At 36.6% G+C, this 14595-nt stretch overlaps 1 protein-coding gene across 17 annotated transcripts in view; it reads right to left on the reverse strand.

Moving 5' to 3' along the window:
* The window catches only part of CTNNA2 (catenin alpha 2), a 459487-nt gene that overhangs the window by 263114 nt on the left and 181778 nt on the right, over window positions 1-14595 (reverse strand). The window lies entirely within an intron of this gene.

Here is a 14595-nt window from a genome sequence, read left to right on the forward strand (position 1 = left end):
ATTCCTTTTGTACATGACTAATAAATGGTGACTACTCTCAAAAAGTCCTTCTGTTTATCCATTCTTCTAAAATGTGTAGCTTGTCTGTTTCTTCTTTGTGCTTCTCACCTTTGAAACGTCCTTATGGTCATTGCCTCTCAATTTAGCATCCCTTGGAAAAACTCTAACTCTGTTTTTGGTACAGGGAGCACTGCTACTTCCCCTCTCCCAACTGCTTCAAGGCCCAGCTCCCACCATCAGCACACTGTAAGGAAATGCATGTGCTGCACACCTCACCCATCACCCAAAGGTCCAGACAACAAGAAACTGTATTTTCCTCTTTTTCCCTAGAAATGTTCAAGGCCACACTGGACAGGGCTTGGAGCAACATGGTTTACTGGAAGGTACCCAGGGGTTGGAATTGGGTGACCTTTACAAGTCCTTTCCAGACCAAACCATTCCATGATTCTGTGATTTTCTCTTTTACTTTTGATGTTAATCTTCATTTTGTATAAAGCCTGCTGTGTCAGGAGCAGATCTGTCATTCCAAAACTTACCATGTACTTATCAAATCACATTCATTAATAACAAAAAAAAGGAATGAACCCATTTTGTTGTCTTTAATAATCTCATTCATTTCTTATCTGAAGCTTAACAAAGCCATATTTTCACAGTAAGTAGCAATCTTTCCCACAGGACTGTCATCAATGTCTACAGAATTGTAGCTTTTATTTTAAATGGTATTTAAAAGAGGTTCTGTCATTTCTAGTTGCAAAGATAACTGCTGAAACATGAAAGCAAGAATATCAGTGCTGTAGCTGCCTCCTAAGCCTGACAGATACAGTGCCTCTGCTGCTGCTCAGAACAAGATGCTGAGCAGTTATGGTGAAATTAAGGGAAAAAAAAACACCTAAAATTGATTAAAAAAAAAAACAAACACATAAGCAATTTTTCTCACTTTCTGAGATTGACTCCTCCCAACTTCCTGTTGCTCTGAAGAAATTTGTGAGAAAACCCCTGTCTTTTCTGTCAAATATGGCAGGATTTGATGATAAAAAGAGACAATTAGGAAGAACTGGAATTGAAAAATATTCTTCTTTCAAAAGCAAGCACAGGGTCCTGCACAAAGTAGAGGAGAGATAAAGATGGGATCAGAGGGGGGAAGGTGAAGGAGGACGGATCACCCAGCTTCCCTTCTATGTTCACTCTCCTTTGGCGAAGTTTTTTTTTTCCCTTTCTGGATTCCCATCAAGAGAAGCACATTTCCCCAAATGTGATTTTTCAGCTGCAAGGATCTAGCAGGGCCTAACCTGAAGGATGGGACCACATTTGTGCCAACTCTACACACAGCACTGCAATCCCTCTGCCTGTGAGGGATGCCATGGCTGGGACACCAAATGGTAAATGTCTCTGTGATAACACAATCTGCCCCATTCCAAAAGCAGTAACTCATCTGAATCTGAGACTTAAATCCAATTCTAAAACCATTTATTAAAAAAAAAAAAAAAAAAAAAAGCCACATTCTCTTTCAACATAGAGGTAATCAAATATCTGGGCTGAATTGCTGCTGATGGGTTTTACCTGATTAAATTACCACTGGGAGGACAAAAGTATTGGTGAGCTCAGAGCGTTGAAGCAGTGCAACACATAAAAATACTGTTCATCAGCAAAATCCTGACATTCAAGGGGTTAACTGCAATGCTAGAATGAAACATATAACACCAATCACTGTTTATTGTAAATTATTTGTAAATATGTAGACAAACAAAGGAAATGGATGTGATGTATCCCTTTCAATAAACTAAATACTGAAAACCACGTCACCAGGAATTAGACAAATTAGCTATCAGTGAATGCAGTAAATAGAAAAGTTTAAAATACAATAAATCTTTAAAGAGTGAAGAAGCTTCATTTCTTACAAAAGGAATTGGCAACACTGGAATTTGAACTGAGAAAGCCTCAGTTCTACAATTACATCAACCTCTACTGCAGCTCTACAGTTAAGTTATTGTCCTGGGATCGACTAAACCTTTCCCTGGAAATGGCCGGAGCATTCTGAGCTGAAGGATGGTATTTTTATGGACTGCTGGTTGCTTTTAATTCCTTTATAGCACATTAAAATACAGTCACTCTTTGAGCCATTTTAACCTTGTTTGGCACAAATGGTTGCACTTGAAATTCATTGACTTAAATGGCCCATGGAAGGTATCATTAAGAATTGCTGTAGCAGAATTTTTTTTTTTTTTAAACTTGCAATGCATTTAATTATTAATGTCCCTCTATCATTTATGCCCCATTGTTTTTCAGATTTTCTACATCTTTCACCTTACCTGTTCAAAGAGTTACAGAAGCCAGAACAAAGAATTCCAGATACAAAGGCATTCACAGTTATCACTAGACCTTGCAATAGTCCTGAGTGTCTGTGCTATGAGTTTTGGTGATTACATCCAAATATCCAAGGCTGGGCTCAATAACAAACTGAGGGCAACACTGTCATTTACACAAGATAATCTGGAGATACTACAGGCTTATACACCAATTAGTATATTTGCCATGAATATATATATTTTTTAATTTGTTCTACTTTAGGATGACCTCTGAAAATAATTGTATTTTTGTTTCTCTGATCTACAGTATAACTTGAGGAATACAGGTTAGCTCGCTGATTTTCAGTAACAAGAGTGCACATAATCTTCAAAGATTATTAATTTTCCTAAGTTTCCCTTGAACAACTCCAGTGTTGTTAAGATTTAAATATGTAATCTGCAAACACTGATCTCCTGTCTGTAAAATCCAACATCGGAGTGACAAGCAGGGCTTGCCTTTGACATAAAAAAGGAAAAAATATCCCATAAAACCACCCTCATTCATCTAGCCAGCACTTGTCTTTATTTCTATATTTGTTTTTATGTATGTTAAAACAATCACTTCTTTTGTAACATTGCTGAAGTAGTCAAGGACAATCTGCTTTCTTTTTCTGTACAAAAATAGAATTGTAAGAAGAAAAAACATTAAACCAAGAGTTATTTATTTATCTTTCTTGGAATCATTACCTATTAGCTATTCCTTTCAAGCATTACCTATGATTTTTACTGTTCTGTAAATAAAATGCACAAACCTCTTCCCTCTAGTTGCTATTTCCCAGCTGTACACCAAAAAGTGAATTCCTGTTTCTCATCTTGGAGTAATTTATCCCAATCCCACAAGAGCAGCCCCAGGAACAGTGCTGAGCCCCACCACCATCATCTCCAACTTCCAAAGGGAAAAGCTGGAGCCTGGAAGTGGATCTGGAGAGAGGGAAACAGCTGTAACAGGAGGTAACTGAGTTGAAGGAACAGCAAAATTGAAAATAAATTGTCTTGGAGCTCTCAAGGTGACTGAGAGCCAGGGAATTTCAGGTTAAAGGGCTGTTGCAGAGGTGCCCATCATTTTCTTGAGCTTAAGTCAGCGCAACATAAATCAGTATAGAACAAAATATTTGTGAAAGAAATAAAACCCAGCAAACCGAATCCCAAAAGATTATTTTGGAGGAAGAGAAGGGAAGAATAGAGCTAGGAGCCCAAAATTCTGCATTCTTATGAAATAAAAGCATTTATCTTAAGATATATTATATATATATATATCTATTATATATATCTATATATATATTATATATATATAAAAACAAAAGGGTTTATTACATGCATGAAGACTAACAAGAAAATAAAGTAATTTCTCTAAGAGTTGGGTTTTCTGTGAGAGTCCTGATTTATACAGATTTGCACAGCCTGAGAGGCTGTGTTAAGATCACGAATACAATTGACTGAGTCTCATCCCACCAATTTTCTTTCCTAATCTTTGAGGAAAATTATCTGACATGAGGTCATGAAGCCCAGAGCTCCTGGTACCTAAGAATATGTTCTTGCCTTTCCTGGCCATGCTCTAAACCAATCCTAAATCACCACAAAATATCAATTTTGCACTTTCCAGGAGAGCATTAAATGGCACAACTCAGCTTTAATGCCAAAAAGCAGAAACACAATATGAAAACAGAGGGTTCAGTGTTGTAAACTCCTCATAGCCTTGGACCCCATCTCTGTACATAAAGGGGGATCAAACACACTGAAAACTCTCCTTTGAACTTTTTAAGTTCTTTATAACTTTTTTGTGGTGCTACTTAATATCCCAAAGAAATAAAGGAATCCAATGAAGAATCCATTAAAGAAAAAAATCATATTAAAAAGTAACAAAGGAGTAAAGACATCTGTAAACACTTTTCATTGTACATCTCTGTACTTTTATGTCTTTCAATAAAAGTGTGTTTTCTAGGGGAAAAAAAGCTGATATAACAGTAAAGTTAAAATTTCAGGAAAAACAAACTGAATCTGCTTCAACTTCCCAAATATGACATTAAGTGAGCATAAATGTATGTCTCTGTTTTGAACAACACATGTATGGAACCACCTTAGAAGTGAAGTAATGAAAACATATTTTTTATGTATTCTGATAAAAATTTGGATTTAGTTACCAAAAACTTAACAGAGAGCAGCAATACCCAGTTATCCACAACAGTGCAGAACCCTGCCCATCATGTACATTTTTCATACCTGCACAAGAAGTATGGAAATAAAACTTGTCCCCTGACCTTTTAACAAATGCATTTTCATTTTCAGTCTCCTCTTCCTTTACAAGCCTTGATTTAGCCCAGGCTGGGGAAGCATTCTGGGCAAAAATCACTTCACACTTGTTCCATGGATAAATTTTCCCCCTAGACACCTCCTGTTGCCTGTGCTGTTCTGTGCTTTCAGAAAGTCGTGGGAATCTTATTAGAAACTGTTTTCCAAGGAATCTGTGCAATTCATTGGGCAGACTGAATTGCAGGAAAAAATAAAGTCCAGTTCACCAGGTTTCTTCCAGAGCTGGCAATACAAAAGCAGCAGCTTCCATGGGTGTGCATATATATATATATATATATATATATATATATATATATGTCTAATAATTCAGTACGAGCAGAACAGAATGTATTTTCTATATAGGAAGGAAAAAAAATCAAAACAAACGTATGGAATAGCCAAGAATAGTCCTAAAATTTCTGCACAGCAACAGAAAAACCAAAGCTTTCAAAGTAAAATAAGAATAATTTTTAAAGGGTACTTTTCTTCTTATGCATTCAATACCTTGTCCAGAATTACAGTAACAATTACCACAACAATAATGAGGTTTGCTAAGACCATTCATTACAATTTTATAAGAAATAAAGCTCTAATCCTTCCGTGTCCTCAGTGAAGAGCAGGTAAACTCTACATTTATTGCTGGGATTTCTTCAATAACTAATCCACACTGAATTATCAGCACAGAATGACAGTCAGCAGTCCAGACCATGACAGAGGCTCTCCTTCCAGTTTTTAATTTCCAAAATTTCGTTCTCTCGGGCCATTATTGCTCTGTTACCTCCATTTATCTTTTTTGCCTACATTTGGTAATAAAACATAATTACTAATGTAGTACATAATTACTAATTAATGTTTATTTAGATTATTATATATAACATGCAAACACACACACACATATACATATATATATATATATATATATATATATATATATATATATACACTGCTTATTCATTATTTTACCTAACCAAAATCTTACACCACACACTAATCTATGACAGAATATTCCCAGGGGGTTTAAAATGTCCCTGCACAATACTCATTACAAATGGAAAATTAACAAGGAAAGTTGCTTAAACATTGCCTCCAGAGACTGGAAATTAACATTTTGAAAGTGGATGCAAACTCATTTTGATATTTTATGGTCCTTAACAATAAAAAAGTCATATTGTTTCTCAAAATTGCTAATAAATTAATCTGCTGGTGTATTCTGAATTTTGCTACAGCACCTGCCTAACACAGTCAATACTTACTCCAACTATATCACTCATAAAATTCTGTTATCCAAGTTAACAGGCCCAGGACCGGTTACAGATATTGCTCATGCGTGTGTGCACAGAGAGCATGAAAACTCCAAATTTAGACAGCTCCTGTAGGAACTGTGACAGAAATACACCTAGACAAATTATAATATAAATAAACTAAATAATAAACTAAACAACTAAGTAACTAACTAAATGGAAGAGTAAATGCTGGGTCAAATCCTCCAAGAAAGAAAAAATATCAAAGTTGTGAAGGAAGAAACTGGGGTTTTTCCTTTTTTGATCTTAGGTCTTCAAGTTGTACAGATTTTTAAGAAAAGCTACAAACTGTAGAGGAATAAACTTAATAAATTATTTTGATTCTAAGCCAGGAAGACTAATGGGCACAATGGTTTCTTGTTAAATTACTGGGCAGTTAGTAACTCTAATCATACTATATTCCTACTTTGGGAAAAATAATCCAGCATGAGCTCAAAAGACAGTAAGAAATTAAACCCAAATGAAGGACATGAAAAACTTCACACTCACTGGGACCAACCAAATATCTTTCTATTTTTTTTTAATTCTGTTTTTGAGGCGCCAGTGGCATCGGGGATTTCCTGTGTGCTGAATTCTCCCAGTTCTACAAGAAGTCCAGTTCTAGCTCAGTCTTTTGCATTTCCAAAGGGACAAGAGACAGAAGAGCTGCTGCATCACTTGGACAGAAAATCATCTCTATTCCATAACCATTTCAAGCAAATTTACTTTCTCATTATACTTGAAATACATAAAATAAAACCAAGCCAGACTATGAGATCACCAACTAACCCCTTTTCCTGCTGCACAAACATGAAAACATCTGAATTTTTCTCAGTTTCTCCCCTAAATTTTCTTGTTGCTGTTGAAATATGTTTCTGGTGGGGGAATCATATGATAGTTCACATCCTGTGGTCAAAATGTGAGATTATTTTCACTGCCAGGGAGATCACTTGAGGATATATGAATACTGTATTTTTTGCTTCAGTCATCCAAAGCACTGACCTATTGATCTGGTACAAATCAATGATAACAAATACCAAATTTCCTGTTTCCTTCTCAAAAAATTACAATTCAAATTATGTAACACACGGAACATCTCAATTTAGCATTACTTGAGAATATCGGAAAAGGGAATTTGGAAAATGTGGTTTGTCTTCTTCCATTGATATTATCAGGAGTTCTTTAAAGCAAAGCATTACAGAACATTTCCTTTCTCTTGATTCAACTCTTAATCCAAAGCCAACTATTGGGTTTTGTACATTATAATCCAACCAGGGTGTTCTAATCAAGCCCATTTTTTTTGTGTGTGTCGGTGGGAGGGGGTACAAGGAGTGTGCTTGGGGCTGACTTTATTTAAAGGAATGCTGAGAAGATTTCTGGTGAAAGACTCTGTTGATAAATGGTGGTTAGGAGAAGAAAACTGGTTATTCAATGAACAAAGTGGTGTGTAATTTATTTTACTTCATTAGATGCTGAATTCTTCAAACACTGCTAGGAATTAGAATGCTTTGAAACCAATTATTGTAAGTACATTTAATCATAGCTTTGAAGTTACTTTCAACATAGCATGTTCTTTTTGATTAAATTATATCTTTCTGCCATTCCACTACAAGTACTCAGTTCAAGGGCAAAAGAAAAAAAGGCCAAACTTTTCAAAAGTCATAAATAAAAACAACAATAATTGTGATGGTTTTTTTTTCTGAAATATTTCCACAACCTCCTATTGCTACAGGAGTATCAGTTCCTGCAGAAACTTGAGTACAATTTTGAATGCATAAAAATTATCACAAAATTAAACAATTATGTCATTATATATGTACAATTAATTCCAAGCAGAGAAGCAGAATAGCAGGGAGCAGAAAGATGAACTAAAAATGCACTTGCAAGGTGCATGGATTTTTTTTTAAGCAAATATTAAAGGAGTTCAATAGACTCTCTCTCACCTTGCTTCTTTGTACATATGGTACTGGTAATTCAAGCTCTCTGTTATGTAATATTTTTCTTTATCATGATAAATGATGGCTGAAAGGAGCAATTTTGGTTCAAGCCTGCCTCCTGCTTGAAAGAAAATTTTGGTTCAGTAATTTAAGCAAGGCAAAGCACCATGAATTTCCTCCCTGTTCCTGACTTGGACACGAGCAAGTGGAAATGGGATCAGTCCAATGAAAGATCACAAACGCAGCTTCAAGGAGCTCTGCTGATCTCAGGGATCCCCAGTCACCTTCCCTATTCCCAAATGTGCATCTTCTACTTCAGTGATTTCACTGGACTTCCACTGGTTCTGTAAAGCTCTGAGTGAAGAGAAAGAATGTTTTTATACTCTTCTGAGTATTTTTTCTCTTTTCTTTTGCAGTGTAAAGCACCACTACAATAATGCAGGACTGTGCATTACTTTAAGTAAGTCCCACCCCTGGAAGTGCTCCAGGCCAGGCTGGATGGGGCTTGGAGCAGCCAGGGATGGTGGGAGGTGTCCCTGCCCATAGCAGGGGGTGGAACTCGATGATATTTAAGGTCTTTCATGTTCTCTCACAGACAACCAACACACTAAAGGAGAGAAAAGCACTTTTTCTTCTACTCTTTCTTAGGATTATTAACTGGCTGCCCAGCATGTAACAATAAATGCTAAATTACCTTATGGCAGAAATTAATGTATTTGATAGTATAATGTTTTACTTTTTTTTTTTACTTTTTTTTTTTTTTTTTGGTATTTCCATTTCTACAGCATGGGCTCTTTATTGCCATTGGCTAAAGCATTGGGAAGGTTAACAGGGTAAGATTTATTTTGTAAATCTGCAGAGAACTGTTACAGCCTTAAACAGCCAAAAAAAGTCCCAGAGAAACAGAGAAACAAAAGTAGATCTCAGTGGGCTAATTTGTCTTAGCTTTGTAAGAGAAAATAGTAACAAAGCTGTTTGTGTAGATCACCAGAACTAAAACCAAGAGGAAGGAAGTGGGAAAAGGCAAAGAGTGGCCTGGAGTCAGGATCTTGTGAGGGCAATTAGAAATTTCTAGAGAAAAAATAGGCAAAGGAGATAAAACAAGCAGCAATATTTTAGCTGTTCAAATAGAGATGTAGCAGTATACAAATAATGAGATATCAAAGGGAAATAAAAGAACATGTACTGAATATTATCATCAACACCGGAGAACAAAAGAATGAGAGAACACCTCTTTCTTCTTCAACTCCAAAGCACAATATTCAACAAATAATTGCAGCCTATCCCCAAAATGTCACCCAAGTAAAAGAAAAATAAAACAACACCTTAATGGCACAAAGCAGTGCTTCTGCTTGTCCTTTTTACTTTCTGTCTTAATGACATATTCCATCAGTTCTGAATTTGTCAGAAACGGTGATTAGAGGAGGAAAAAGAAATCTCTTTTGTTATCGTCTATCTTAAACTTCAAAGCAGCAGGGACACTGAGTGAAACACAACTCTATCAAAGTAGCACTTCTAACTCTTAAGTTTGATATTTATAAATTTACAAGGTTTTCCTAGTCCTGCTGCTCCGAACTATCACAGAAAAGCACGTCGCAGAAACTGCAGATATTCAGAGGCACCTCGTTCTATTTTGCCTCAGTCTGAGGGCTTCAGTGCACACAGCCTATCAAGAGTTAGGGGAAAACCAAAACCCCCAAACATTTTCCCTGCCTTCCTCAACAGAGACTCATTAAATGTTATTAGGTACCACTCACTCACTTGGTGACATTCACTAACTTCAAGCATTGGCCAACCATTCCAAATGTGCTTTTTATGCAGGGAATTTTCTTTAGAAGTAGCCCACATCTGTGCTCACCCGGGCTGTCCCTGCTAACATCATGCTCAGCCTATCTTTGAACATCCAGATCACCTGGATCTGAAATCATGGCTCAATCTGTTTTGGTTGATAAACCATTCCGAGCTTCCCAATCAATCAATAAATAAATTTCCATTGTGTAACTAAACTACTGGATAATTTCAAAGTAAACTGAAAGACTCTCTAATATTTGAGCACCCTGAAACTGCAGAAGATTTTGTACTGAGTTGTTGTGGCAAACAGGAATATCTCTGCTGCAAATAGCAAAATCAAATTGCTAAGTAAAAAGTAATTTGAAGTCTGTTTGTTGTGGGCCATATAATTAGGAATATTATTTTAATAAAATTCTAATTCTTAAGCCTTTGATACTTATAACTTCTAAACCAGCAACACATGGCTTTTATTGTGTCTATGCTCAGCTTTAATAGCAGCAATATTGATATAAAATATGCCACAATACACAAATCTGCATTACATGGGTTTCTGATTTCTTTTTTAGTTAACTACATCTTCTTTACATTTTACAATGTCAACTCCTCAAATGGTACAGCTTTAGATAGCTAATGTAGCAACTCTGTATTTCTAAATCATAGTCAGATTCAACACAAAAAAAGAATTTAGGAAATTTATGGTTATGCCTGGACATTTTTCTTAAAGGCTCTATAAATATTTTCTCTCCATTTTGCTTTGTTTCCCTTGGATTATTGTGCAGGACAAGCTTTCTGGACTGACTTACAGGAGTCTTACTCTCTTAGAGCTTGTGATGCTGTCATTGAAACACTTCTGCACGAGGTAACAAAAAATGCAGATAGAGCTGTAATTATGCAAATGTGTAAATTCAGTGACAATGAACTACCAGGGTCCAAAATAATTCCAGAGACAAAGAGGAAGGGAATAGCAGGAAGCAGGACTCCTTTAGGTTTGTAATCTACAGCCAAATAAATGGCAATTTATAAAAAATACACTAAAGGCTTTAATAAGTGGGGCAATTTTCAATGTATATGTATCAATGAACAAGAAGAGCCCCAAAACCCATGACCCTTTTAAAGGCATATATATATATATAGTGTTCCCTATAATATTATCAGCAAATACTACTACTACTAAATAATAATAATATTGTTTTCACGTTTTCAAAATTTTCTAAACTATTCTGATCTGAATATTTTTACAATTCCTTGTTAACTACAAGGCTTCCTGCAATATTTTGCAGATTCTAAGTCAGCACTGTTATATCTAGAGGTTTAATTTCCTACCATAATTATAACTGGACTGCAAATCTGCATGATCTTCCAGAGAATGAATTGTCAATACATAACTAAAAGTAAAAGGAGAGACTTCTACTAAGAAAAAAAAAAAAAAGAGAAAAAAGAAGATCATGCAACATATTTAAATTCTTACTAGAGGAGGAACTGATTTTTAATTTTAAAATATTTTTGTTCATCTATCACATACTTTGACATTCAATTTGCTCTAAAAAATGCCATCATGTAGAGCTGCCAAAGCAAAAGTCACCATGCTAGGAAGCTAGTCAGCTCAGTCTTTTACTCAAATTGGAAAGAAAACCATCTTTAAAATATTAAATACAGCTGTGGGTTTCAGTCACTCAGTAACTTCATGGCTGTGACCTTCATAGAAGACTTGGCAATCTCACAGTCATAGAACTCATCCAGGATATTAAGGAGAGCCATTGAAGGTCAGCACTGAATTGTTCTGATTAAATTCAAAATATAAAATCAGATTTTCACTGTGCATTTTCTTGCCCTTTCATAATTTAAATTCTCTTTGGTAATTAAAGAATACAAAAAATGCCATAAGAGAGAGATTATCCTTCGGTGACCACTGCAGGTAGTTTACAAAAGTGGCTTATTTTATAACAATGATGTTCTGAATAAGAGTGAAATGACAAGAGAAAGGATAAAAAGAACAATCATCAAAACATGATAGAACTATTCATCCTGCTCCTAATTTATCATCTGGGAGATGTCAAACTGACCATGACCAGGCACCTACAGCAAATTGTTTGAGGGATATTTTTGTATGTGATGGAAAAATAAAAGAGGTTTGGGAGGAATCAGAAGAAACATAATTATTTAAAATTCCTAGTTCCATTAGGGCTTTACCTCATTCCAGCAATAGCAGAGAAGGGATTGTGGGTGTGAAGTGGTTTGTAACCCACGAATGTGTCCCACAGGCACCCTTAGTGCTTTCATGGAGCTGTTCTCACAGCAACCTCAGGAACCAAGATCCTCAGTGGGACCAACCAGTGTGGGACCACCCCACTGCAAGGAGTCATGGAATGGTTTGGGTTGGAAAGGACCATAAAGAACATCCAGTAACCCCTGCCATGGCAGGGACACCTTCCACCAGCCCAGGCTGCTCCAAGCCCCATCTCAGCCTGGCCTTGGGCACTTCCAGGGATCCAGGGGCAGCCACAGCTTCTCTGGGCAGCCTGTGCCAGCACCCTCACAGGGAAGAATTTCTTCCCAAGATCTAATTGAAATCTACCTTATTCCAGTTTAGTGAACCAGCAGCCCAGTGGTTAAGCAGAAGAAAAAAAATCTAAACCTTGCAAACCACAAATAAGAGTTACTCGTGTTATTAACATTTTAAATTATTATGGTCAAATTTAGAGTACAATTGTGCAACAAGTACCATCATTTATGAAGAGTAATGAGATGTTTTCATTCTAGCACCTAATAGTCACTCTGTAGGTATCTGCAGTCTAGGCTGAGACCAAAATGCCAGCTCAGACAACAAGAAAAATGTCATTTGTCTACCACACTTGTCAAAAAAAAAAAAAAAAATCAAAGTGAAAAAGATCGACATCCCCTGGGTAAGACCTGACGCTTCACAATAGCTCCTATAATGAGTTTTTAGCATTTTTCAAAAAAAAAGAAAAATCAGAAATAAGCCAATAGCTACTGTTCATTCTCCTCATCATTATTTATATTGATGGATGCTTTTTCAACTCTCACATGCAGGGAAGAAACCACACCCTTCACTGCAGAGAACCAGCACTCTGCAGATTTACAAGAGCCTCCTATTTCTACAGAAGCCACCAAAATACTTCCCACAGCAAACATTCCAACACTCACAATGCCCTCACTTTCCCAGATGGGCTGTTTGTAGTAGAGGAGAGAGGATGGGAGGAAGAAATTGCACCAAAGCACAAACCACGGTGCTTGTGGGACAATAAACACCACCCCAGGTAGCACACACAGCCCTCCTGTTCTAGAATATTCAGTGCTTTTCAGAACTGATTTTGCCATTATTACTGGGGCATGCTTCTGTGGAGGAAAGAATCACAGGGAGCCTCTGTTGTCAATAGTTTTTGTGCACAAAGAACATATTGATCTATTCTTTCAGTCTGGCCTGGTAGCTAATATCTAATACCTACCTGTGATTATTTAGCTACATCATCTGATAATGACCTGTGATTATTAGGACTAATGGAAAAAAAAAAAAAAAAAAAAAAAAGAAAGTGTCAGTATGTCATTTATTACACTCTGCAGTTTAGACCCAAAATTCATCTCACCTCGGGAAAGCTCTTCTGCTTCCAAGAGCTCCATCCAGAGCAGCAACCAAGCTGCACACACACCAAAAGCCATTTGTGCATCCTAAAAATTACTCCCTTTGGCACACAGAGCTAACTTAAAGAATGCTTCTCCATAAGCTTTTGTGGCATCCCCTGTAAAGTCTAATAATTCAAAACACACCCAACTTTGATGTCATTGGGAGTCAGTATATTTGGGTGGGTCTGTCCCAGAGCTCTCTTTACCTCCACTGCTTCAGCCTTCTTACTCACCTCATGGGCTACACACACACAGAATTCCCAGTTTTCCCAAGGGGGAATAGGCCAAGGGACCTGCAGAAGAGACTCAAACTCACCTAAGTGGATTGCACATCATGTCTCCCAAAAAGGGATGCTCAGTGGTGCCCAACGTCTCCAACAAGAGTCATTTGTGGAAGGAAAATAAAGTCTTGTGATATTTTAAGTGGCGATAGGGACTGCAGCTGTCTAGGGCACAACTTCATTTCTTGGGAAATGCAAACCACCTTGGGAATGCTCCATAATGAGCTCAAGCAAGAGACAGGCCAGCAAAGTAGTACTAAAAATAATATTTTCAGAGCCTTGACATCCTTTGACAATTTAGCAACTACCCAGTTTCATTTCTGAGTCTGCTAAAGTACTATGAATTTTTTTTAACAAGAGAACTTCAGGATTATTGTGATATGTCTTGACCTGCTCCACATCTCACCACCCAAGCTGACCAACCATTTAAAGACACAACAAGAAATACAATTTAAAATCAAATATTCAAATATGTTGTGTATTAGCTACTATAATAAAAAAAAAAAAAAAAAACTTGATTTGTTTGTCCAAAGCTGTTTTTCTTTTTCAAAGCACAGCCTGAAAATACAAAATAACATCAGGTCACTCTTCAGGCTTTCATCCTGTGCTGTGTGCTGCTGTCAGAAGAAAATTATAATGCTTTAAAAAGGAGTTCAAGGAAAAGCCCAGAACCATGTCTAACACAAACTCTGCTCCAGAACAAACAGCCCATGATAGGGTTTTTCTTCAGATTTTAGCTCTACCTCATTAATAGGAAAAGTTCAACTAACTGGAAAGTCAAACTTGCCACTTTCTTTGCTTTACCTATTGCCCTTCTAATGAATTTCTACACTTTCACAACATTTCTACTTGCATTACTTAAAATGGCAAAATTATGTCTGTGATTGGGCAAGTGTCTTCCCTAATATCCATATGGAGAGAGATCTCATAGTTTGACAATATTTAACAAGATCTGCTCATTTCTGCAAATCCCCTGTTGCCCAAGCCTTGATTAGACAGCATTTCTGTGAAATTCAGCTATCTAATTAGC

Source organism: Vidua chalybeata, chromosome 4 (genome assembly GCF_026979565.1).
Source record: "Vidua chalybeata isolate OUT-0048 chromosome 4, bVidCha1 merged haplotype, whole genome shotgun sequence".
Taxonomy (NCBI): domain Eukaryota; kingdom Metazoa; phylum Chordata; class Aves; order Passeriformes; family Viduidae; genus Vidua; species Vidua chalybeata.